Source organism: Lutra lutra, chromosome 2 (genome assembly GCF_902655055.1).
Source record: "Lutra lutra chromosome 2, mLutLut1.2, whole genome shotgun sequence".
Taxonomy (NCBI): Eukaryota; Metazoa; Chordata; class Mammalia; order Carnivora; family Mustelidae; genus Lutra; species Lutra lutra.
This window is the reverse complement of record NC_062279.1, coordinates 175207403-175232305: the sequence shown is the minus strand read 5'-3', so window position 1 is coordinate 175232305 and position 24903 is coordinate 175207403. Positions and strand designations below refer to the sequence as shown.

At 41.8% G+C, this 24903-nt stretch overlaps 1 protein-coding gene across 1 annotated transcript in view; it reads right to left on the bottom strand.

The window, feature by feature from the left end:
* The window catches only part of RHOH (ras homolog family member H), a 45883-nt gene extending 24077 nt beyond the window's left edge, over positions 1 to 21806 (bottom strand). The window contains 2 exon segments of the mRNA XM_047719158.1: positions 12408 to 12493; positions 21498 to 21806. The gene's annotated coding sequence lies outside the window, so the exon portion shown is untranslated.
* Positions 21807 to 24903: the final 3097 nt, after the last annotated feature.

Sequence of the window (24903 nt, the reverse complement as noted above, 5' to 3'; positions counted from 1 at the left end):
CGAGCAACTTGTTCTGAGCCTAAGAAAATTACCCCAACACATCAACCAGGGTCTCTCTTCATCGGTTCATTTTGTCACTAAAAATAAGAAATATCAAAGATACTTAAGAGACATAACACCTACATAATGGATGGACTCTGCTTGGATATCAAATTAAATACACCAATTGTGAGAAGACATTTTTGAGACAGTCAGTGAAATATGATTATAGAATGGGTATTTGAAAATTCGAAAGGATCACTGCTAATTTTATTGGGTGGGATAATGACAGCATGGTAGTGTAAGAAATATTCTTGATTTTAGAGATGTAGAGCATGGAGGGTAAAATGACATGATGTCTGGGGGTTTACTTTAAACTACTTCAGCAAAAGGATAAAAGAGGATGAAACAAATACGGCAATATCATGATAATTGCTGAATATGGGTGATTGGCATGGGGACTTTTAGATATATTTAATTTTTTTAAAGATATTATTTATCTATTTGAGAGAGCAGACACAAGCAGAGGCAGCAGCAGAGGGAGAGGGAGAAGCAGACTGCCCCCTGAGCAGGGAGCCCAACATGGGCCTCCATCCAGGACCCCGAGATCATGACCGGAGGCAGATGCTTAACCAACTGAGCCACCCAGGTGCCCCAGATGTATTTGAATTTTTTTAATAAAACAACTTTTTAAAAAGACCAACACTCTCACTTCCCCAAAGTGCCATTTTTCCCTTGCAAAGGCAAAGCCTCCCTGCCTTTTAAAAATCTTGGCAAGAAGCATAACTATGTACCAGATACCCGCTGCACAACTATTCTTTTCTCATTTGTTCTCCAAATAGGTGTGGTTTGTTGGTCTGGTTTTTTTTTTTTTTTTTTAACTTTAACTGATGGAATATAACTTATCCATTCCATTCCATTCCATTCCATGAGAATAAAACTCATGGAATATAACTTATCCGAAAAAGTTCTTTATCTGACATTCAAAATCTAACTGGCATTCCAGTCTTTTTTGTTTGCCAGATTGGAAACCCTAGATAAGGAGAAAAAGCTCCAAACATGATCAGGATATCTGGGTTCGATTTCATCTCTGCCACTTGGCCTTGTAAGGAGAAGCAAGCTGCTCACTGTCTTGAAGTGTTTCTTTCATCATCCATAACACAAGAGGGTTTTGTTCCGGCTCAAAATGCTATGAAATGTGGCTACTACTCTTATGCCCATTCCTCAGATAGAAATACCGTTTTAAAAAGTACACCTCTTTTCAAGGGACTATCGAGAGGGAAATTCAGTGAAGCAAAAACACATTGCTCTCCCCCCAAAAAAACGGGCTGCCAAGCCAAACTATCCACAGCACCAGTCGTTCAGTGCCTACGGGGATCAGTTCCTGAAGCCACGCGCATTCATGTATGACCTCGTTTTATCCTCACAACAATCCCATATGGGAAATCATATTAGCCCCATTTCATAGATATGATGACTGAGGTCCAGAGAAATTAAATAACTTGTGTCTGGTTAACTTCAAAGCCCTGAGCTTTACCCCACATTTCCACACCTCTGATTCTCTTATGCAGAGAGCATCTGGAATGGGTAGGCAGAACAGAGCGAGCGCCAGCTTCTAGCTCCTCAGTAAGACCGTTAGAGATTTTTCTCTTGCAAATGCATCCTGATGATGCCAGATGTGTTCATGTTGAAACACAAATACAGTGGGGTTTGGAACTGGAGAAAACAGAATCACCAAGTACTCATTGGCTTTCATTTTATTTATTGTTATTTATCCATCATATCTATCATTTAACCAAGTCTGACTGACTGTTTCCGGGACATGCAGCACAACACCGGGGGCCGTAGGGGCTGCTTTGTTCTCTTGGAATTTAGCCTATTGTGGAGACTAGATACAGATGCCTGAGTCGGGCCACAAGACTTTACCTACACTGGGTTATCTAATGAGGCACATCCAAGAATGACACAGAGTAGAAACACAGTAGGGTTTAAAGAGGAGGGGGACGCCTGCAGGCTGGAGCGCTGTCAAGAACTCCAGGAGGAAGCCGGACTTAAACCAGACCGTGCAGGGAAGCGTTTGAAAGAGCTGGAGAGGAAGGAAAAGGACTCCCAGGCAAGCGGAACCACCTCAGGACTCCCAGAGGAAGGACTTCGAATAGACTCTCGAGGGAAAAGGAGTCTGATTAACAAGGGAGTGAAGTGCACGGGCAAAAGCACCAATGACCCAGACCAAGGACATGTTTAGGGACCAAGCAGATCAGTGTGCGGGGACCCCAGCTCTCAGGCACAGAAGTGGCAGGAAACAAGAACGACAAGGTGGACCTTGTTCCTGGAGGGAACAGGGAGCTGCCGAAGGCTTTTGGACGGGGAGATAAGTTCAAATTAATGTTTGGGGGTAACTGATCCAGCTGTGAAACATACATTAGGCTCCATTCAATCTACAAAAAATATATATAATACGCATATATTATATACATATATAGAGAGAGGGCCTGGTGTACTAAGATACAAAGATGACTCAGACACAGTTCCTATGCTTAAGAAATTCATAGTTCAATAAGAGAAGATCGCCTATTACAAGATCATGTAAGCTGCTCATTAATTTAATTTATGACATTGTGGCAGGCACTGTTAGTTTCCTATTCAGTATCTATGCCTCCCTTTGTCATTAGTAATAAAATCCAATTTTACTTGTAAGTCTATGTGCAAAGCCTCAGGAAAGGATCACACGAGGCATAGGCAAGTATTTCTCAGAAAAAAAAATTTTTTTTAAGATTTTATTTATTTATTTGAGAGAGAGAGAGCGAGAGCACATAAGCAGGGTGGAGGGGCAGAGGAGGAAAGAGAAGCAGGCTTCCCTCTGAGCAAGGAGTCCACTGTGGAGTTCAGTCCAAGAACCCTGGCATCATGACCTGCACCAAAGTCAGACACTTCACCAACAGAGCCACCCAGGTGCCCCTCAACCTTTTTTCATGATCATCCCCAAGGGCATTTTTAGACATTTTTTTCCCTAATTGCCCCACCCATGAAATTTTAATACAGTATATATGTCCATTTATATATAATATGTATATCTGTATGTATCTGTGTATCTTCGTACATAAAAAGAGTAAGATTTTTTTTCTGCCTCTTTTCTCCACTAAAAAACTCTAGCTTCCCTTAGGGATGATATCAAAGCACCACACTATCCCTGACCCACCCCAGCCCTGTCCCTCCCTCCCCATCATGAACGCCTAATCCAAGGCAATTATAACAACTCTATCTTCTATTTCTCCATGGGCCTCGAAGCTGGGCTGCCATGTAATCCAGATCTTGCAGCAACATCGAAGCTGCTGCCTGTTCGAGAGGTGTCTGGGGAACGTTCTGCTTTCCTAGGAAAAGAGAGAGCCCCAGCCAACTTCGCCTCCCTCCGTAACCACCCAGCCCTATGCCTCTGGATAGATGATGAATCCACAGGCCTCAAGGCTGCAACCACCATCTTGCCACCACGATGAAAGACCAGAGAACTGCACAGACAGTATCACTGAGCCAATGAGCCATTGAACCAGTGACAGAGACAGAGACCTCTTGTTAGATGGGAGAAATTAATCAGGATTTTTGTAAGTTACTGTTAGTCAAGTATGGTATAACTTGCAGCTGAAATCATTACGAACCTAGATGATATGTCTCACAGATCAGAGCTGTCCTGATGAGATCGTGAGCTATTGTTAAACCAAAGCCAGAGACAATCACACACAAAAACAAAACATGTAATCAAGAATACTACACAAGTCAAACACGAAATCGCACTTATGCTTAAAAGGAAAACTCTCTGCTTTGCTAAACTAACCAACTTTGAAATGATTTTAAAAGATTCCAACTAATATTCGGCATTTAAAACTAATAGACTTTTGTATTTATTATTGTGTAGAAAAATGGCCGTGGAAGGCTACAAGGTAATTTTCTTACATTACGCCAGAATGAATTCACTTAGGATTTGCCTAGTAGGTATTGTCTTTCAAAATATTTAAAAGTCAATTATTTCTGAGTTAAATATTTAGATGCATCAGGAAAATGTGCCTCTTAACAGATACCTTTGGGAAACTCTTCACATAAAAATTTTTAAATTGTCATCTATATTCATCAGTTGCGTGTTCTATACTTTGCTTAAATTCTTATTACAACTAAAGCTAATTCTCCCTTATTTTAAAAACATACACTACTCACAAACCTATTTAATAACTTCAACATCTCCCATTAGAAGTGATTTTTGAAGGCTTATCAGGTTTCAAAATATAAGAGACTTGAGATCTCTTTAAATCTTGAAAGATAAAATTTAATTATAGGTTCAGGGCTCTCAAAGCAACCTCTCAAAGGGCTGCCTTCAAAATGTCAAAATAATTCTCATATCAAAATCATTTTACTAGTTTCATTGTTAGCATAACACCACAAACTGACTTAATTTTAATAAGGATTTTGGCTAAATAAATAAAAATCTTTAAAAAAAATAAGGAGTTTTGGCCTTTTTATAAATAATACATGCTAATTACAGGAACTACAAGAAAAATCAAAAACATTTTAAAATTATATGTAATCTTACCACACACTAGATGATAATTTTTAATATATTCATTTACTTTCACATTCTGAAGTCATATATAAAAAACCTAAGTAGGCCTTTTTAAGCAAAAATATATAATTTTACACTGTAACTTTTTACTTGTCATTAAACATCCCTCAAAAAATATTTTAATAAATATTTAATAGGCTTAAAGATCATTTATTTAATCATACTTTTTGTTGGACATTTTAGTTGATTTTTAGGTTTCTTTATTATAAAAAAATTTTGTGCTAAAAGCTTTATATTACAATAAAATACTTCTGTTTTCTTATGAAAAACTGTTAGAAAGAGTCAAAGGCTATAAACATCTTAAGGTTATTCATTCCTACTGCCCAGCTCCTTGCATTTTTTTCTAAAAAGAGGCCTTTCTACAGCCATCTCAAATAACTCAAAATCATAATTTAGAACAGCCTACTAAGTAGTGAGAAGAAAGGATCATTCGACTCTTTTTCCCTGACTGGCTGGTGATATTGTTTATAAATCATACTTTGGCCAATATTTTATAGGAAAAGGAAAAACTTGATAATAATTTAAAAGTTCCTGATCAAACTCTGAAAGACTGTGAAGGCAATTGGATTCATTTTGTTATTTATCCTGCACTTTAATCCTAGTAATTAATTTGTTAAATACCTAGTATTTAAGAATTGTTAAGCACTCTCAAAATTGGTGGGAAAAAGAAAAGTAATTACGATTGACAGATTAAAATAATGAGCTACATACCTGTTGAGAAACAAAACCAGTCATCACCAGATATGTAATGGGGGGAACACTAACATTTAAATTCCAAGGACTGTAAATGAATGTAGGAAAATTTTAAATTATGATCATTACAAGCTCTAAAGGAAGGACCAGCTAGGCAGAGGAAGCTTTAAAATCATATAACTTTGTACGTTCAGCTGGTCCCAGGTCGAAAACAAAATTGAGCATAAGCTAAAGCTGAAAGTGCTGATGATTTTTTCTCATGAGTACAATTGCACAATCTAGTTTCTATGCTGAAAACCCCAAGGGTCTAGCCCTGTTGGAAGAGAAACTTTTATTTTTCTTTCCACATATCTGGGTGTCGGGTCTTTCCTGGATGACATGTCAAATGGGTTGCCCTGGGGGAAATCCAGAACTACTGGTTTAGATTTTTGAAATTTTGATCCAGGTCTCCCATAGAACTCTCTCCCCTGATGTCCATGTGTTCTTAGGGCTCTAGAATTGAGTAGAAACATTGCTTCCATCCACGTTTAGAAGCTGCTCTTCCTGACACAGAGAGGATGAAAAGAAAGAAAAGGTAGCGATAGGACTCAACAAAGACACCATAGTTTCCAGCCCTTCATTAATTCAAGTGATCCATTAAAACATCACCTATACCCACCCCCCAATTCCATTAGTAAGCAATGTTTCCTCTGAGCTTCTTTCTATATATTCTGGGCATTTTGGAGGGAAAGCACTAGCACAATGATGCTTTAAATATGTAAAAACTTCATTAAATACTTACAAATAAAATATATACACCTATATTTAAATTAAAAATTATGTGTCACATTTGCTATGGTGAACATGTATTACTATTACATTGTGAAAGTCCACATTATTACAGATATTTCTCTGATATTACCAGATCATCTGTGTAGAAGAATATAGTGACAATATTATTTCAGCAGATGTAGGAAATTGTGGTATTGTCAAGAAGTGAGATTTTTCTGCCTTTCCCCTCCTATTTCCTGTATGTATGTCCAACACCCTCCACTACTCCCTTCCTTATCACAACCAGAAGGAGAGAGAGAGAGACTACTGATACAAATTTTGGCAAGTTACTGCCCAAAGTTATTGGAGCTTAAGGAAAACCTAGTTTTATCCTAAGAAAGTATACCAAAGGGGATGTCTAAATCCTTTAAGGGTTTTTGTAGTTGATGGCAGTGGCTTTACATCATTTAAATTTGAATTGAAATATATGGCTTTCTTTTTCCTTGTTGGAAGGAATCGTCACAGGCATTCTCACACTTCTCAATCATGGCTGAGATCATTTTCAATTGGAACAAGTTGGAACATTTCAGTTGGAACAACAGGAAAACAATTTTGTAGCAACTGAGAAGAAGGTTCAGGTTCAGATTTGTGTGTTCAGAAGAGCTTAAGAAAGCATCAGCTGGAAGGGCAGTGGGGAAAGGAAAGGAAAAGTAGGGTCGTGTCTCAAAGAAAGGATCTTCTGAAAGAATGCAAAAGCATTAAGGAAGAGATACATGCAGTCAGTTCCCCCCATTGGCAAGTAGGTGGCCCAGAGTTAAGGACACAGCAGGGAGGGCAATGTCTAGGAAACAAGAGGGGTGGACCCTTCGCTATTGGCCTTTAGTATACATGGACTATTTCTGTTTTGTGGGCTGTAACTGAGAATTCTATGATGCAGTATTATTCTTAAAATGCATTGAACATATTAAAACAAATTGACTGTATTGAATACATGGAACTGAAATTGGCAGGAGACCCAATCTTGGGCGTACCATAATGAAACTGGTTGTAGAAGTTGAGCTGCACTAATTACTTGAATATATTTGTCATAGATTTTCTTTTTCTACCTTGAAAAAGATGTATAATCCTGGGGCGCCCCAGTGGCTCAGTCAGTTAAGCCTCCACCTTTGGCTCAGGTCATGATCTCAGTCATGCGATCAAGCCCTGCTTCAGGCTCTCTGCTCAGCGGAGAGTCTGCCTCCCCCTCTCCCTCTGTGCGTTCCTCTCTCTCTCAAATAAATAAACAGATCTTTAAAAAAGAAAAAGATGGGGACGCCTGGGTGGCTCAGTTGGTTGGACGACTGCCTTTGGCTCAGGTCATGATCCCGGAGTGCTGGGATCGAGTCCCGCATCGGGCTCCCAGCTCCACGGGGAGTCTGCTTCTCTCTCTGACCTTCTCCTCGCTCATGCTCTCTCTCACTGTCTCTCTCTCTCTCAAATAAATAAATAAAATCTTTAAAAAAACAAAACAAAACAAAACAAAAAAAAAAACAAAAAAGAAAAAGATGTATAACCCTTATGCTATTCAAGACCAAGGAAAACCTGACTCTTATTTCATAATTCATTTAGCCAAATGCACATATTTTTTTCTCTGGAAGGTTGAAGATGCAGTGCATTTTCAGTCCCCATCCTGTACCTATCTGCCTGCTCTGCTAACATGACACGATAACATGGTCTTATCACTTTTAACAGAATTGGCTAATTTAAACAGTTGGGTTTCGGGTAAATCTCCAGACCCTGCCCAAGCCCCTATCACAGTCCAAGCAGATAGGAGATTAACAAAGACGTGACCTTCCTACCCCAAAAACACCAAGTTCTCCAAACTGCAAGTCAGGTACCCACTCACAAAAGATGACCCAACTGGGCTTCTGTGGTTTAAGGCTACAGAGGAAAAGGACTTATCTCTAGAGTTATCAGGGCCTAAACAGATGTTCAGCTTCAGATAGGAAAACCTACGTTTTACACGCAGACCCAAGCACGTTATGCAGAAGCTATGGCCTTTTACCCCCAAAAGCAGCCTGAATGAGTATCCAGTATTCACTGAGGGGTGACAGTTGGCCCCACACCCGTCACTATACTCTGGAGTTGGCCGTATCAGTATTTACAACCTGCCTGCATTTCCAAAACGAACATACAAAATGTCCATAAATCAGACATTGAAGTAGAATTTTGAAAAATTGCATTCCCAGATGGGAACTAACTCTGGCTTCACAGAAGAGAATTCAGAATCAAGGACTTAGAGCATGAGTCACAGATACTCTAAAAACCAACTCCGCCCCACACGTCCACTTTTGTGTTTACTCAAGTTAAGGATCCAGTACAAGAAAACTATATGTGCATCTGCCATCTTGTCTTCATTTTAACCATTCCCTGGAAAGTCAGCATTTCTCTTTGGCAGCTAAATCCAGCCTCAGCAAAAAATCAGAACTTTTTTGTGCAGACAGCCTCTGAGCAGGGGTTTTTAATATAAAGACTCTGGACTCGTGGGAAGTCATGGATGGGCTTCAGAGGGCCCCCAGGCCCCCTAAAGTTGTATGTGCATGGTGCATGTTCCTACAATCCTGTGGCTTTTTCTCAAGAATATTTTTGGTTCTCAACAGATTCTTAAAGGAATTTATGAGCCCCCCCCCCAAAAAAAAAGTGATTAGGTAACACTGCTCTGAAGTATAAGCCAATCAGTACACGAAAAACCCTTTTAAGTGGGTATTTCATAAGTAGGATAGTCAAGAGGTGTATCCTTACACACCCACCAGACCCTGAGTGGTGCCTCTGGTGCTAAGGGTTGTGATTTCTTCTTGATTTCTCACACCATGTCCCAAGAGACTAGTGACCCTGATGATAGCGAATGGGAAACTGTTTTAAAGTCCAAGATTCATCTTCAGGATGAAGCTGGAAGAACCCAAGATATGAAAGGCTATTTGAGAACTTATTACAATCACCAAATTTCCTCTAAAGCCAGGTGAAGCAAAGAATTTCAATGCCATGGTTCTTGTTACCGCAAGATCATTTACTTTCATATGTTCGTATTGTGATATGCTGCTGTTATGGCATATTTCTGGTGTTATTACTATTTTGAGTGCTACAATTCTATATAGAAAGTACTGTATTTCACTGAAAAATTGACTTTGTTTGCTTCTTTAATGTAATGTTATCACACACAGAGGCCCAAAGAGTTTTCTGGACATAGCACCCCTTATTCTATTCACGTTTCTTCTCAATGACCACCTCCCAGTGGTCAGAGATAGAATGTTGATGGGTCCTAGACTCCTCCTCTGACCTCCTCTCTGTGCTACCTCCTTGTAGTTCCCTCCTTCACAGCTGCTTCCAGTTGGTCCAAATGCCTCACAAAAGTCGCTTCCTGGTGGAAGGGAATTTGGTGGTACAAACTCTATTTAGTTAAGGAGTGGCATAAGGACGGCCTCCTGTTTTTAGTTGGTCTCAATAGACTCCACACAGTGACTTGTCCCTTCTGGGCTTCTCTGTTGTCATACCCCTTTACATCATAAGCCCTTAGATCCTAAGCCTTGAGGTAACAGCCTCACCCCCAACACACACACACACACACACACACACACACACACTGATATACATGCCCTCAGCCCATCCAAACCATTACCCTTAATCTGGCAGTGTTTCTCAAAGTATGATCTGCAGACCATTTGTATCAAAAAACTTTATGGAGTGGGAAGACTTGTTAAAAATGCATATTCCAGCCAAACAACGCCCCCCACCCCCAACAACTGAAACAGAATCCACGAAGATGAGCCTAGAAGTCTGCATTTGTTAACATGACCCCCATCCAACCAGATGACCCTTAAATGCACTAAAATTTGAGAACCCCTGATTTGGAAGAATCGTTTCCCCTCTTGTTTGAGACCTATTGTTTTCAGATCTAGATTCAACTTCTTTCACATCCATTTTACTCATCTCTGAGGTGAGCATTTCCCTGTCTTTTCCGAAGAAATGTTCTCTCCTCTCTCTGGGCCTTGCCAGTTGATTTTCTCTGGGCTCTTTCCCAGCCTCTGCAGTCTACATTAGCAAATCTTCAATACCCAGCCAGTCACTCCTTTCTCCTTCCTGAGCTGCCCTAAAGAAACCCCCTTATGGGGCACCTGGGTGGTTTAGTCGGTTAAACTTCGGACTCTTTGGTTTCAGCTCAGGTCATGATCTCAGAAGGAAGAAAGGAAGGAGGGAAGGAAGGAAAAGAAAAGAAAGAAAGGGACCCTCTTATTATCCACCACTCCAGACTGCCTGGGTATAAACTCCCTTTATAACACTTAGCCCAGAGAGTCACATACCTGTATGTCAAAGGCAAACCACATCTGGACCACAAAACTCACAGTCTTCCCAGTCAAATGTTAAAACTGCTTAAGATCACTTATTTACAGGCCCTCTCCATATTTTTTAAATGCACACATACTACTCCAATAAATGAAATAAAAACAAAATTCTCTCATTTCACCATACTAACCCACTAAATGCTTATATAGTTTCACCCCACATTTAATCTTCCTTCATAACAAAATCAGAATATAAGTTAAAATTTTAAAGCTGTTTTTCTTTTTTTTTTTTTAAGATTTTATTTGTTTATTTGACAGACAGAGATCACAGTAGGCGGAGAGGCAGGCAGAGAGAGAGAGCAGGAAGCAGGCTCCCCGCTGAGCAGAGAGCCCGATGCGGGGCTCAATCCCAGGACCCTGGGATCATGACTCGAGCCGAAGGCAGAGGCTTTAACCCACTGAGCCACCCAGGTGCCCCTAAACCTGTTTTTCTAATCTAACACCATACCAAATATATTTTCATAACTACCACAAAGTCATTACCTTGAATGACTACAAAGTATTCCATGGAATTAATGCTCAGAATCATTATTCCTTAGTCAGGTTATGAGTGACTACGTTCCTGCATGTTATCGCTTCCTTCTTTGAATTATTTATTTCGAATAAATTCCCAGGGATAGAATTAAGGATCAAAATGTCTGAGCATTTTAACAGTTCTTAACACATATTGCCAAGTTGCCATATTTGTACTTTCCAGAGTTCATTGATGGTATGCTGATAAGATGTTTAACCGCCTCCCCTCAAAACAAGTGCGGGGAGCCTGATTTATGGTGTTTGCCAATTTCCATGGTGTAAACGCTCCTACCATGTCCAGGATCGAGCTACAAACTTGAATACAGAGTTGGAAAGAGACACTCAGTAACATATTATTATATGATGTTTTTATCAAACAGCTAAGTTGAAATAAGTTCAAGAGCATCGATAATAGTAAAATGTAGTAAATAACTAGGAAGTAATGTGTTCTGAGCATTTCCTACCTTTATTTATAACAGAACTTATTGAACTGTAAGTTATAGAATTTCATCTTTAACGGCAGCTGTGCTTAACAAAATTGCAAAATTTCTGAAAATATTACAATTGGCTTTTGCAAACAAGCACAGGCAGGCTCCGTCACCCACTACAAATATCTCACATGAATATTTTGCAAGAGCACGTCTTTTTTTTTTTTTAACTGAAGCCATTGAAAAGTCACCCTATTCCCATCTGCTGTCACAAACAATAACCATGCTTTTAGGTTAGCAAGTTATGCAAATATATAATGAATAAGGAATAATGAAAAAAAATAGAGCAGGAGGTCTATCTGGGCCAATTAATTCCACCCACCCTCTCCCAATTTGGACAGTAGTCTCTTCATGCACTTACCCACTAGTGTCTTTTTCATGGGGTCACCTATAACAACCACCCAATTATTAATTAACTCAAGCAATGACTGAGTGCCAGTTCGCGCGCAGTTCTCACAGCAAATGTGATTAGAACCATACTGCCTGTTACTTAACCACTCTCTTCTTTGGTTTTCTTTTCTACGAAATGGGGAAGAGGTCACTGCTGACTACAGTATTACAAGAATCTAAGCGTGGAGATAAGGCTCCAACTTGGGCTCTAAGAAGCAGTTGAATGTTCTACAATGTTTTGAAATTTTCTTCCAAAGGTAATTCATTAGTATTCTGTTTTACTGGAAAAGAGAAATGGAAGGGTGATTTGGCACTTTCTCCCTTGAAAGCAAATTCCGTTCTCTGGGCTTTCCCTGAGTAATAACAAACAGCCTCTCCGTGTATACACGGTCTTTTTAAAGCGGCGCCTTACCACTCGAGTGTTAAAATGTAAATGTGGTTGATGAAAACTCTAAACACGTTCCCACCTTTAACTCAAGTCATCCCACCCCCAGGAATTCACCTAAGAAATCAATTGAAAACAAAGGAAAATACTTTTGTATGTCGATATGAATCACAACAAAGAGAAGACCATTTGGCCTCATTTCAGCGCTTAACTCAACTTACCATCTTGGTGCTTGGGGCCCCGTTCGAATAGTTCTGGATTAATGGCTCTCAGATGCTCATCTATAGATCAACCGCCTCCAAGTCACCTGGGGGCCAGGGTTTGCACTGATGATCACACAGATTCCTGGATCAAACCCCAGGGCTGCGAGGCGATACATGAGAAATGCTAGTTTTTAAAAATTCCCCAAGTGGTCTTGATGTCCAGCCAACTTTAGGAATTATGATTCCAGGCCAAAACTGAACAAATCAAATCATCTTTGAGCAACTGTCCACATCCAGGGAACAGTATGTCTTCTTACACAAAGCACCAAGAGGTTGTTTGGGGCCTCAAGCAGCTGCTTGAGTCAAAGGACCAAACAGCCACAGAGAAGGCGACTGTTTCCAGTGCCCAGCCCCCTGCCTCCATCCACCCTCTCCATCTTGGATACCCTCCTTGCCTGCACTACCCACCCTAGCACCCACTACTGTCGTGCTGCCTTCTGTTATGCCCCAGTTTGGCACCCTATCCTGACGTGGACTCACCCCTTCGCATACACAAAGCCCCACACTTCTTGCCTCCCTTCTGTTATGAGTGGGGTTCTAGAAGAAAAACGATATTACTATTTGACTAAGGTGATCTGCACATATAATTGAGCCATCCCTGTATAATGAACATAATGGCCATATTTACATTTTTTTCCAAAAGGTGCTTACTATCCCTCCCCCCCACCCACCCACACACAAAAATCTCTAGTTTGGAGAATGGAACAGGAAAACAGAACGCTTTTCAATTTTGGCTCACCCAAGACCCCAGCATCTAGAACCCAGATAGGCACTTTGGGCGCTCCTCATCAACACGGTCAATGAATAGAAATGGATTTTTGGCTATGCCTCGCTACTAATATTACTAATATTAAAATACCATAAAATTAAATAATTTGATTTCAGCTGGCTGGGGAAAAAGAGTCAGCCTCTGCCTCTTCCTCTAATGCCAAAAACACCTCTAAAATTCTACCCGAAGCATTCAGAGGGCAACATCAGCCCCAGATAAATAACAATAACATGATATATAACACAGCAGTCCCTCGGAGAGTTCTTTGCTAAGTCTGACAATCAGATATGGAGAGGCTCAAAAAAATCCATTTCTAATCTTGTTTTCCTTTTTTCACATATATTATTGCTATAAAATACCTAACCCTGTGCCTATCCCATACTTGGTGCTCAAAAAAAAAACTACTGTTTTTCACCCAGTAGCCCCCTTTTCCTTTGAAAGGAACCCTGGCATTAAGAGAGTTACTTACAGATACTTTGTTCCCAACCGGGGACCATATCGGCTTCATTCTCGTGTCCCCACCAAGTCCTTAATAACAACCGTAATAGCTACATTTCTTGACAGTTTATTTTATATCAAGCACTAGGCTAAATGCTTTACATATTTTTTATCTCAATAGGTATTTTCAGTTATTAGAGCTACTTTACAGATACTTGTTCTTAATCTGAGGATTAAAGAATGTGTGTCTGAGGATGCTACAGCTCGGAAGCCAAAGCACAAGATTCAACACAAGGTAATCTGGCTCCAAACTCCGGATTCTTCACCATACTGTTTACCATACTGTATTTTTGTTATTAGGTGGATGCAAATTTTTCACAGTTCAGAAAAAAGAAAAGTGCTCTGAATCACTGGGGGAAAAGTACCAGCTCATCAATAACATCTCATTCAGATATGCAAAGGAAGCAACACAGATTTCATGGAATTTTTGGACTGGTTGTTGAAGACTAGAGGCTCACTCAGTCAAACAAGTCATCCTTCCAAGAGGAATGCCACTTTAATACTGGATGCTGGACATGTAAGGCCCAGAGATGGAAGTCTTACAGGAACCCCCAGCCATACAAGCCTTTCTCAGCATCAATGGTGTAGTAAGGGAAGCCAGCAGAAGGAAGGCAAGTGGAAGGTCACACACGTGGAGACACATAAAGCAGCCCCAACATGAGGAGCCCAGGATCTTTGGGCTCCCTGTCACCTGGAATTCTGTGAGAGCTGTGAGACCTGAGAAGAGGAGCCTGATGGCCTAAGAAGACCAGAACACTATTGAAAGGCATCTGTTCTACCCAGCAGCCTCTCAGGGTCCTCTGCAACCTGTCTACACCCGAGTTTTCCAAGCTTATTTCCTGACAATGTATAAAACAATCTTTTCTTCTTTTGGGGGGCCAGTCTCCTCCACTGAACCGCTCATCTCATCAGTCTCACCTGTGGGTCTTTGTTCACACGGTGCTCCCATGCTAATTAACCTCCCCTTTCCCACCTACTCAAATCTCACATCTTTCCAAGGCCATGTCTTCCAGACCCGCTTTAGCTTACCCTCAGACCCCCTTCTTGGAACTCCTCTAACTTACAGCCCACATCACCCCAGGATTCACACAATTCCCACCTTGTACTGCTTCCTGAATTTCACATCTCATCACGACTACTAGATTATAAGTTCCTTAGGGTGGAGGATTCCTTATATGTGTCTTATGTCCTCCACACCAGCTTGGAATCATTAAGTGATTATTGACTATTTATTCCTTGCCTGAATATTTTAATGGCAGTTCTAGTTTAGGGAAACACCTAAAACTAGCGATTTTCCTAGTTTTATTTAGCTACAACCCAGGCTATTGATGGTACCTCACAGCACGTCTCCAAATCCAACCACCTCAAAAACTAAATTTAATTTAATTCAATTTAAAAATAAATACCTGGACATCATATGCCACTTGTAGAAAGAGGACTTGAGCATTGACAATAGGTGAAACCAACAAGCTGGGAATTCCAGATCCAAATCCTTATCATCAGGATCTTGGTTGGTTTCTTTTCTAATTTAGAAAAGTTTAAAACTCTTATTTGTACAGGGACACCTGGGTGGCTCAGTCAGTTAAACATCTGCCTTCAGCTCAGCTCATGATCCCGGGGTCCTGGGGTCAAGTCCCATGTCGGGCTCCCTGCTCAACAGAGAGCCTGCTTCTCCCTCTGCCCGCTGCCGCTCCCCCTGTTCGTGTTCTCTCTCTCTCTCTCTCTGACAAATAAATAAATCTTTAAAAAAATTCTTATTTGTACAACTGAGAGGATCTTTATATTTACTTATCAAACATAGGGTGATATTTAAACTACCCAATATTTGAACTCAGTCACAGTCAATCACAAGGGCTTGAATTCTCTAGGAAAATATCTGAAAAAACAAAAGCCAACTATTATAACTTGTAACATTTCAAAAACTACAAGCATCTTGTCAGGATGGTGGGGGGCGTGGGAGGTGGAGTTGGGTACCAGAGCAACTGCCCTTTCCCTCATAAAATGGTTTCACACTTTACAACAGGTAGAGCAAGATCATTATTGTGTCTAGCCTAAAGTAAAAGCTACTTAAATTGGAGAGATTTCTTGTGACACCGAGGAAATATTTTTAAAGAAGCCAGAGTCTTACCTGTTGTAGATGCCGAAGAAATTTCTTGACACCAAAATGACTGACTCCGGAAGTTAATCTGTTCAGGGCAGGTAAGCAGAAAAAAAATCTGCCCGAGCCCTTTCACCGTTCCGATTTCCTTCTGGGATCATCGTTTCCTTCCTCCCCAAGAATATAACTGATTCGCATTGGAAGAACAAAAATGTAAAAGTTGAGCTGGTAGAGAATCCAACCCCAGACAGTCGGGTTTCATGTGCGCTGTGACTGAGGTGGCAGGAACAATCGGAATGTGACGATAGAGATTAGCAAGTTCCTGTGTATAAGTCAATTTCCTGTAGCTGGCTTCTCTGAAGAGGGGATCTCATTTGTGTGGGTTTACCCATGTGTGTGTGTGTGTGTGTGTGTGTGCACGCGCACGTGCATTTCTCTCCGTGACAATATGAAAACTTCCCCAGAGAAGAGGCCTCTCCATTTCCCACCAACAAATAACCTGTGTAAAACTGAGGAAAGGAAGAGTGAAAAACACGGATGATTCCTTAAGGAAGTGAAATAAAACAGAAAAAAAAAAGAAAAGAAAAGAAAAGAAAGAAAGAAAACATGTCCACTCCTCTAACTGGTCTTAGTTAATTTAAGTTTAGGGGGAAAAAAACACCTTAGAACATACACGTCAACTTGGTGAACATACTAACTGTGGAAGGAAAACAGTAGGTCGGTGGTTTGTTTTTCTTTGATTTATTAATAACTCTCACATAATAATTTAGAAAGAACTGACTCAGCCAGAGCGAGAGCTCAAGCAGCCCCACCATGAATTCACCCTTTTTTGGACCAACACCTGTGTTGTGAGGTAGGTGACTGAGTTGTTTTCAGACTCCTCACAGTTTCATTATTTGCCTCCAAACACAAATTACTCTTTTTTTTTCCTTCTGTGCATTCCAGGTGTAGAGACCATCTGTATCTAGGTTATGGTGAGGTTGCCTAGACCAACAAATTGAACTTTTATGACATGTTCACTGTTCCCCGTGCCTCCAAGCCCTGAATAATGACAAATGCTACTGTCCAGGGTGAAATCTTTGTCAAAATATCTATGTGTCATAGAGACAAAAGAAACTCCAATCAAGTCAACAATCATCTCTAGAGCCCGTACTCTGTGTAAGATTCTGTGCGGGGTGCTGGAGTAGGGCGGGAACACAAAGATAAACAAGATGGACTCCCTCACTCAGAATGGTTAAAATCAAGTGAAGGAGAAGGACATGCACATAAAGGAGATACTCCAAATCAGGATTCATTACAGATCTCACTGGAAAAATCCTGGGACACAGGAGTCAGGTAAAAGGAAAGTGTGCACAACCATTTTACCAGTTAAAATAGCCACTGAGCCTTGACATGGATTCTCTTGGAATATTTCAGGGAGACTCAGTGGCTTCCCAGAAGCCCCTCAGAGCAGTAGCATCATTTGAGGACCATCCTCATCATTGTAGACTTAGAATCCTGTTATGCACCTCACACTGTGTACTGAAGAGAAGCACAAAGACTGAGACAGAGAGATTTCCTGTCGTCACCTCACCTATGTCCTAGTTGGGTGGAGGGAGGGGGGAACAAACAGAACCATTCAAATGAATGCACTAATTACAAATGGTAGTGATTATGACAAAGGAACCAGAGAAGAAGCTGAGGTGGACAGCAAGAGGGTATCTGTGTCCTGGAGGTAGCCCAAGGAGGCCTCTTAAGAAGCTAACATTTAAGCTGAGATCTGTGATTCTCAGCCCTGGCTAAAAATTAGAATCATTTGAGAAGCTTTAAAAAAAAAAAAAAATACCAGTACCAAGGCTCTGCCCCTAGTTTAATCTGTCTGGGTTGGAGCCTGGGTATTAATACACTCTCCTCCCCCCAACCCCCCAACCCAATCATTCTAATGTGCCCCTACAGCTACTGCTCTACTAACGAGAAAGAGAGGCCTGGAGAGAGCAGGAAGAAGGGCCCTCCAAGCAGAGGCAGTTGTATATGCAAAGTCCCTGAGTCAGAAAGGAGTTTGCCATACTCAAGGGATTGGAAGAGGATTACTATGTCTAGAGTGCAGCTATGGCGGGCCTAAAGGGCGGAAGAACAGCCTTCTCAGGGAGGGGCACACACTCACTAAGCCCACAAGAGACTCTTACAGGAACCCAAGTGTCAAATTGTTAATGGGCAGGAAGAATTCAAACTGCCAGGTGAGATCCTTGAGCTCTCAGACTAGTACATTATCTCCTTCTAGAAAATTCCCTGTGGAAAGCCAGATCACCATCATGATATTATTAGATAAGCTGAACACAGGGCTTGTGGATCCTTTAGTTATTTACTTCTGGCTTTGTTCATCAAAAGATTTAGGGTGGCTTGTAAAAATATACACACCTTAGCGAGAGCAAACCAATTAAAAATGCGAAATGAAAAGATGACATCTAGAGAAATGAAGACAGAAGTTCTAAAACCAGGGGTGAGGTTGATACAGAAAAGATGTGTCATGTGGTGCTAAGCCTTTAAGCCACCATATGAAACATCAAAAGTTGAATGCCCCCTCAGTAAAATAACTGTATCATTGTTCCAGATGCTGAGACTAGAAAGGAACTTGGCCCCTGGCTTCTCAAAGAGAGGACATCATGGCTGAAATGAAACACTGTCTTTACCCAGCCAGCGACAAGTTTTGTGCAGTGGTCCGTTGCCTTGTTTCTCAGTGTAGGCTGATTTCATCTCCCGAAAGAGTTGACTAAAAGCAACCCGGGGGGTGGGGGGGGCGGGGGGCAAGTAGGGGACTGTGTGCCGGAGGTGGTAGTTAATACAAGGAATGTTACCCTTCATGCTGCTGTGAGGGACCAATTTAATGCAGAGATGAAGATCAAGTTCAGATTTTCTTCAGAAAATGGGGGCTGGAAGAGTTTTCTCATCCATGCTTCTGAAAGATTGGGGGCGGCAAAGGGTTCAAAATTGGTCATACTTCCAGCAAAAGACTCAGGGGTTTTCTGTGTCCCAGCATCTCTTGAGAGAGCAGGGGAGGCATCAGGGACAGCGGCCTGTGTGGACAGACCCCTCCACCTGCTGTAGAAGGTGAGGCAAGGCTCTGTCCTTTGTGACACAAAGCAAGAGGGGCTACAAGGAGGAGGCCTCAGGCCTTGTGCCTTGTCTCCACAAAAAGGCACACGTACTCCTTGGGTCAGGCTAGGTGGGGTGTGTCCAGAGGTCTAAGCACTCCCAACATTCCCCTTTGCCTCATGGCTCCTGGCTGACCCCTCTTCTTCTGGTGGCCTGGCTCATTCTGCGTACGTGATTATCGTTTCGGGTGTTCTCCTGTAGACCTCGTGCTTCCTCCTGCTCCTGACTTGAGACTGTCTCTCCTATTGCCTCTTCCACACAACTACCTTTCACACACAGTTCAATCCCAGAGGGGGTTTTCTTGCTGGGGGTGGGAGCAGGTTGGGGACAGCAACCTAACTTCCTTCCTTTTCTGGAAATCTCTCTTTTTGGTTCTCTACCAATCTCTCTCTCTCCTGCTCTCTCTCTCTCTCTCTCTCTGTTGCCATCTCTATCTCTCTTGCTTTTGCCCCCTCATTCTGTTAATAGACAGGGGTCGTGCTGAGGGACAAAAGCAAATGCTTTAAAATACATGTATACATCACATGCTCACAGACACACACACACACCCAAACCTCTCGGGGTGTCGTTCTTAGGCCACATAATCTGGCCTTGAGACCGAGGTGGGGGGAAATCCTGGGGAATTCAGAGTGACAGGCGGGAAGGAAGCTATGGGTATGGGGTTCCTAATAGGGAACTGACCCTTGTTAAAAGCCACATTCTGGGAACTCATCTTCCATGAGCTCCCACACTAGCCATGTTGACCCTGCCACAGACACACACCCCCAAACAGCCTCGTGAAGCCCAGTTACAAGGCCCATGAGCCCCAGGCCTAGCCCTGCTCACTGGCGTCTCTTGGCATTGACTAGTCAGTCACACGAGAACCATTTGCTGAACGACAGATTGGTTCTCTCGTCTAAGGCTGGCCATAGCTCTATGTGGTAAACATTTTAAAACATGCTCTACGACCAAAGAGACCTCAGTGGGTTGACTGAAACTCTATGACCTATGAAAAGCAGAACTAAGATTTACCCCATCCGGCTGTCCTGGTTCTTCATGCCACTGTCTCCCAATGGGGCGAGCTGGGCCACGGTGGGGAGGGAGGGCGCGGCCAGAGCCCCCCTGGGGCCACCAGTCTATTTTCTGTGTCCAGGGTGCCCCTCCTCTGAGATTCCCAGGCAAACACAATCCAAACACAAAGCCAGGATTTGCTTTCTAAAAACACCTTCGTTTGAAATGCCCTTTGCTATGGCAGAAATGCGGTTTATTTTCTCTTTAACAGTCTCCTAAGAACAAGGACCTTCCGTACTGAGGATTTTTATGTAAATAATAAGAAAACTGTCTGTGCACCCGGGACTCATGCAGAAGTGGTATTCTCGCCCATTGTAAAAACATCTTGCCATTTATTCCAAAGAGAACTCTTAATAACTATGGTAATCATAACCAACAGTAAGGTCTTGGGAACCTTGCGATTAATATCAATCATTTGCTAAATTATTTCTCCCCTGGGTTAGTAAGATGCCTCCCCCTTCTTCGTACTATTAACATATTAACTGAAATGATTTAGATTTAGCGGGTAACTTTTAAAGTTTACACAGACCCCCATCTGTGATATACCACCTAATAAGATAAAATATCGCAGTGGGTTCTGAAGATGGAAAATATGTACTAAAACCTTGTCTGAATGCTTCAAAACCCAGGGCATTAGTCATACTGTAATTATGCTTACCCAGCTCCCTGCTGCGTGATAACTGTATTAAGCCAAAACACACATTCCTTCTGATCAAGAGATTTCATGATGGGGATTGCAAAATGTTAGCCCTTTGTAAGAGAAAGAGCTTAATCCTACTGTATGATACGTCGGTGCAAAATACATTCATGTAAAACGCCATTTAAAATTCTGAATATTAAGCTATCTTAGAAAGGCCGTAGGGCTAGACATCACATGCCCAATTTCTTCCTGACGCGTTTTAACTCATTATAAACAACAGCCGCCCTCAGCCGATAAGAATATCATTTCAAACATCTCCTTGCCTCCCGCTTGCTGTCAGAACCATCGCTTCCCCCGCCGCTCCGCTCCTCTATCTTCTCTTTGACTGTTTTAATGCAACACGCTGCCTTTTGTTTGAGCGACTGGGAGGTTCTCAGAATTCTCAACTGCCATTTTTATCCGGGTTTGTGTGCTCTGTGTCAATTGTGTGTCTCTAGCAAACATTGACATCCTGGTTCTTTTTATTGCAGAACCATCGTTCACAGCAACGCAGGCCCTCCTAGCAGAAGATGAGAGCACCCAAAGTCGTCCTACAAGCGGTGGCTCGAAAGTTATGGTTTTTTTTCTTTTTTTAACCATCAGAATAGAGCTCATTTGGTCAGATGACCATTGCCCTTTCAAAGCAGTCCCTTAGCAGCTGGACCATTTTTCCGCCCCTGCAGGCATTAGCACAGCGCTTCGAGAACCTTTGTATAATATCCCTCTGACCCGGTTTAGTAAACCACAGAAGAAACCCAGAATCACTACACTCTGTTTGCAACGTGTTCTTGACTCCAAACATCATCTGGCTTGGTCACCCACCTTGGTCACTGGATGAAGTTCCGAAGGGCTGTCTCTCCAAATCACATCCTCCCGAAAACGACAAAGATGGGCTATCTCCTTGAAGAGAGGTCAAAGAATGTGCCTCGGGCTCAAAGTAAAGCCAGAAGAGCATGAGACATGAGGTCAGAGCAGCGTGTTGGGGTCAAGTGCATTAAACTCCCAGGGGACCCCTGTGAAAGGTGCAACCTTCACTCTGATGCAGAAACGCTGGGTTGTTGAGAAAAGAGGAAGAAGAAGAAGAAGGCCATCACGGCTTCTTCTCACATTCATATTTGACTCGTTGCCTTGATAGGGATCTTCAGTTCGGGCGCAAACATCACAGCGTCTAACTGCAGCTCAGCACACCTGCCCAGCGCGGGGGTTGCAAACGTTTCAGTTATAAAGCAGAGAACGGAGAGTGCTAACTTGCCCTCTCTCCAAAATAACAGATCTCCTGCCCAGTTCTGGAGGGAATGGGTTGAGGCCTCTACCCAAAGGCAATCTGAAATTTTGGAGAAAGTGTCAATTTGAACTAAGACAAAGAAAGATTGAAATCTTATCTCCATTTAATTGCAAGGATGTGGCCCTGATCGTCCCTTCTGGAAGATAGGTATAATAATATCTATCTTGGAAGGATTTTGTTTAAAAAAAAAAAAGCTGTAAAGTCCTTGAAATATAGTAGATGGCTCATTACATAGTGGCTATTAATAGTCAGACCTCTTTTGGACTTTTGCCTTCTGGAGTTTTTTTCCTCCACCACTATTGTCTCTTTGAATAACAAGTGTTAAATTTCATAATTTGAGAAGATCTGTCATTGCCCAAATTCTGACTGAATAAAGTCATACAAGCTTATACATCATACGTAGGATTCTAATGTCATGTGTTTATTGTCTCAACAGTTTTAAAAGTTCTAAAATTTCTTAAAAGTAATCTCTACCCCCACCATGGGCTCCAACCCACAACCCTGAGATCCGAGAGTCACATGCTCTACCAACTGAACCAGCCAGTCATCCCAAAGATATAGAAATTTTAAAATCAATTTCCTCCTTTTTTTTTTTAAGATTTTATTTCTTTATTTGTCAGAGAGAAAGAGAGAGAGAGAGCATGAGCAGGGGAAGCAGAAGGCAGAGCGAGAAGCGGGCTCCCCACTCAACAGGGAGCCTGATACAGGATTTGATCCTGGACCCTGGGAACATGACCTGAGCCGAAAACAGACACTTAACCGACTGAGCCACCGGGGTGTCCCTAAAATCGAGTTCTTAATGGCACTTTCTTTCTTATGCATAATCAGGCAATCACAGAATCTTCCAACATGCTTCCTGAGGTCATCTGTTCATACACGATAAACACCTTAAGATAAGTGGAATTTGTCCTTTCTCTTCTCATCCAGCAAATATTTATTGAACTTCTGCTGTGATATTTATCAAGCACTGTGCTAGGCCTTGGAGAGATGGCAGTGAACAATCACAACCACGAAAGTAAAACAGCCTGCTCTCTCCTGTGAGTTTGTGTCTGCTGGAGAGCTATGCAATGAACATGATAATCTAGTAATAAGAGTATGTCACAGTGTGCTAATTGCTAAGAAGAAAAAGCAGAAAAGAGGGATACAAAGCTCAGGCGAGATGCATATCCACATATGAAACTCAAGAAAGTCCTCGATGAGAAGAAGAGGGAGTTAAATTATGTTTGTTTGTTTGTTTTTTCTAAAGATTTTATTTATTTATTTGACAGACAGAGATCACAAGTAGGCAGAGAGAGAGGAAGGGAAGCAGGCTCCCTGCTGGGCTCAATCCCAGGACCCTGGGATCATGACCTGAGCCGAAGGCAGAGGGTTTAACCCACTGAGCCACCCAGGCGCCCCTAAATTCTGTTTCTAAAACACCCAATAGCTATTTCAATGTTCAATGGTCCTTCACATTGGCAACACCAAGTTTAATGAGCTCTTGCCTTCTGCTCGATGCTGAAATCTCTGCTTCCTAGTGTGCCCCCCATGGGACAGGGGAGCTGACTGCCCATCTCTGGGAGGCAGCCCTCTCCAACCAGAAGAGGGGGATCTTGTAGGTGCCCCCCTCGGCCCCAGCCCTCCACTGTGCTTCTTTCTCTACCTTTCTGCCCTTTCTGAGTCTCTTTGCTAATCCTTGTAAGTCATTTCTCGAAAGACTGCTGACATCTAGAGAGAACTACGACTGAAGCTAAATACCTAATGGAAAATTCCAGGGTGGTGGGTAGGAGCTTTTCAAGACAGTGCCACCAAGCTGCCTTGTCCTCTGCTTCCCTGCTCTTTTCAACAAGTTCATGATAGTAACTAAATAATATTATTCGCACAGTGGCCTACCATTTATTGAACATTTAACATGTTCTGGTTAAACACTTTATATGCATTTTTTTTTAACTTAATCATCCTAACAAGTGTGAGGTAGGTACCATTGTTCTCTCCATTTACAGAGGAGGACACTGAAGCATAGAAAACTTGAGTATCTGGTTCAAGATAACAGAGGCAGTAGATGGCATGACCTGATTCCATAAACCATTTTTGCAATGGGAGCGGGTGGAATTTTGCCGGCATCTTTAGTACCCTTAACCACAGGATATAGTTATATCATTTAACTGTTAGTTATCGGGAGGGTCTCTCGCAACAGGTGGGTGGCTCAGGCTGGTATCCGGCCTGTTTGCCTGAATTTCACATGGCTTATTGAAGAAGAGTGATTTTTCAAGAGCTGTCATTATTCTCATCCAAAAAAACAGAAATATTTTCCTCTGCCCTCTCCCTATTCCTGGTGCTTTTAAAGAATGGTTCTTTGCTCCTTTTGTCTTTTTCCAAGACATCTCTCATTTCCTGCTTCTGTGAATAGGCATGAATTTTAGACACATGCATTTTTAGATCCTATCTTTATTAGATATTGCCACTATCCAAATAGGCCAGAGGAATTTCAGCCACTACTGAACAGTGGTGCTGACAATGTGAGGGACGAGTGTAAAAATGCCTTCACATGCACTCCAGAATAAAGTTCCAGAATAAAGTTCTGGAAGCCGTTGCTGATACACACTGATTTGTAGAAGCAGCATGGTCTTATCTTCTGAAAATCACACAGACTGGAATTGATATGGCTTGTCAGTTCATAATTTGAACAGGTGGTTCTCTTAAATGAATAAAATGCATCTTATAGGAACAAATAACGAACACAAGGAATTCGGGATATGTTATGGGTTGAAAATAAAACAAACAGTGGTGTTTTAACTACATAGAGCAGTTTAAAAATTTTTTTTGCACAAATGCCCAGTTTGTAAGTAGATTTTTGGCTTTGGATAAATGTAGTTTCATGTTTTTGTTTTTGTTTTCAGATTCCACCCTTTCATTAAAAATGGGCAGGGTTGGATGGCTTCAGTCAGTTAAGCATCTACCTTT